Source organism: Aotus nancymaae, unplaced genomic scaffold (genome assembly GCF_030222135.1).
Source record: "Aotus nancymaae isolate 86718 unplaced genomic scaffold, 86718_ANA_hifiasm-v0.15.2.pri h1tg000016l, whole genome shotgun sequence".
In the NCBI taxonomy this organism is placed as follows: Eukaryota; Metazoa; Chordata; class Mammalia; order Primates; family Aotidae; genus Aotus; species Aotus nancymaae.
Window position 1 is genome coordinate 41,277,943 of NW_026988428.1, and position 2,746 is coordinate 41,280,688.

A 2,746-nucleotide genomic window follows, 5' to 3' on the forward strand; every position below is an offset into this window, starting at 1 on the left:
TTGGCCCCGGGAATGAGGGATCACATTAAGTCTCCAGCAACCAGAGGATCTTGCATTATGTTTTCCTGTTGCCACTGTGAAAGGAAAATCTTGGGGTCCCAAAATTACTAAGCTAAGGGAAAAGCCTGGGAACTGTTCAGTACAAACCTGCCTCCCATTCTATTCAAAGTCACCCCTCTGCTCACTGAGATAGATGCATGTTCTGATAGCCTCCTTTGGAAAGGCTCATCAGAAACTCAAAGAATACATTTGTCTCTCACCTCTCTGTGACCTGGAAGCTCCCTCTCAGCTTCAAGTTGTCCCTGCCTTTCTGGACAGAACCAATGGACTTCTTACATATATTGATTGATATCTTATGTCTCCCTGAAATGTATAAAACCAAGCTGTGCCCCGACCACCTTGGGTACGTGTTGTAGGACCTCCTGAGACTGTGTCATGGGCACTCATCTTTAACTTTGCAAATAAACCTCCTAAAATGATTAAGACTTGTTTCGTCATTTTTGTTGATTGACACGACATTGCTTTCTCTTTGCCCCAATTCATGATGTCAGCTCACTCACGTCTGTGGGGCTGGAGCAGGGTTAGCAATCTGTCCTTATCACTCTTCCTTTCCCTGGCCTGCAAATGAAATTATGTTCTTACTTTTCTTCTTAGATTGTTCATTGCAAGTGTATAGAAATATAATTGATGTATTCTGCAACCTTGTGGAACTCTTGTATTTGTTCTAATAGATTTTTTTTAGGTATAAGGTCATCTGCAAATAGAGATGGTTTTGCTTTTCTTCTCCAATCTGTATGGCTTTTACTTCATTTTCTTGCCTAATTACACTGGTTAAAATGTCCAGTACAATGTCAAATAGAAATGGTAGGAGTAGGTATTCTTTTCCTCTTTCTTTCTTTTTTTAATTAAGACAGGGTTTCATCATGTTGATCAGGCTGGCCTCAAACTCCTTACCTCAGGTGATCCACCTGCCTCAGCCTCCCAAAGTGCTGGGATTACAGGTGTGAGCCACTGTGCCCAGCTTATCTTATTTGTAATATTAGAGAGGGTAATCATTCAGTTTTTCACTAAAAAGTCTGAAATTAGTTGCGGGTTTTTTGATAACTTTTATCAGGTTGATTAAATCCCTTTATCTTCCTGGTTTATTCAATGTTTTTATCATAAAGACATGTTGAATTTTGTCAAATGTCTTCTCTGTGTCTATTAAGATGACCATGTGGTTTTTGTCCTTTGGTCTATGGATAGGATGGACTACATTACTTTTATTTCTTATGTTAACTCAATCTTGCATTCCTGGGATAAATCCCACTTGGTCGTGGTATATAATCCTTTTGAATTCATAGTAATTTTGGAGGATTTTGGGGTCTATGTTCATAAGAAATAGTCTATAGTTTTCTCGTATTGTGCTTGTCTGATTTTGGTGTCTGAGTAGTACTGCCTCATTGAATGGGCTTCGGAGGGCATCATTTTCTTCTATTTTTGGAAAAGCTTGGAAAGAAATAGTATTAATTGATATTTTAAAATGTTTAGTAGACTTCACTAGTGAAGCCATATGATCTGGTCTTTTCTTCATGGGAAGTTTATGATTTATAATTCAGTCCCTTCCAGGTGGCTGCCAAAGATGGCAGAGGGGCAGATCTTGGTGCTCGCTGGCTGAGGTCACCTCCTGGGCTGCCTGGCGACCATCGTGGCTAAGCAGGCACTGCTGGGCCGGAAGGTGGTGGTCATGAGCTGTGAGGGAATCAACATTTCTGGCAATGCCTACGGAGACGAGTTGAAGTACCTGGCTTTCCTCGGCAGGCGCATGAACACCAGTCCTTCCCGAGGCCCCACGTCTTCTGGCTTCTGGCGGAGCTTGCAAGGCGGGCTGCCTCACGACAGCAGCCAGCCAGGCCGTGGCCCAGGACCGCTGCGAGGTGTTCGGTGGCTTCCCACTGCCCTGTGACAAGAAAAAATGGATAGTGCTTCCTGTTGGCCCCAAGGTCGTGCGTCTGAAGCCTATGAGAAAGTTTGCCTACCTGCAGTGCCTTGACTCACGAGGTGGGCTGGAAGTACCAGGCCGTGACAACCACCCTGGAGGAGAAGGAGGAGAAAGCCAAGATCCACAACCAGAAGAAACAACTCCTGAGGCTACAGAGACAGACCGAAAAGAATGTGGAGAAGACCACTGACAAATACACAGAGGCCCATGGACTCCTGGTCTGTGCCCAGTAAAGACTGTTTACTCCTCATGCTTGGTCTGGCCTGCCCTTCCTCCACCGTGGCCGTGGAATGCGGGGGACCCAGTGGCAGCAGTCCAGGTGCCACAGGCAGCCTGGGACTTAGGAAGCTTGGGAGCAAGGATCTTAGTCACTGCCTTTCAATAAGGTTACTTAAAGCACTGGAAGAATTGTGCAGGCATAATTCATCTGTGATCAATAGAGCAACCAGTTACTTCGGTTTCAATATTAGCAAAAGGGAGTTGGAACACTAATTGGAGGGGCCCTACCCTGTGAGCAGGGCATCTGTTTAACTTCCCAACTGGTCATATACTATACTTTGCAGCTGTTAGAATGTGAACAAGCGCTTGGGGACAGCATGAGCTTGCTGTTGTACAAAGGTATTTATAAAAGCATAGACTGGGAAGATGTGTGATCAAGGGGTTACAGGCATTGCCCATGCTTCTTGCCTGTATTTTATGATCAGAATCAAATAAATTATTTAAAAAAAAATAGGGCTGGGCACGGTGGCTCATGCCTGTAATCTT

At 44.4% G+C, this 2,746-nt stretch overlaps 1 pseudogene; it reads left to right on the plus strand.

The window, feature by feature from the left end:
- Window positions 1–1,621: 1,621 nt before the first annotated feature.
- On the plus strand, window positions 1,622–2,214 carry LOC105729134 (large ribosomal subunit protein uL13-like; annotated as a pseudogene).
- Window positions 2,215–2,746: the final 532 nt, after the last annotated feature.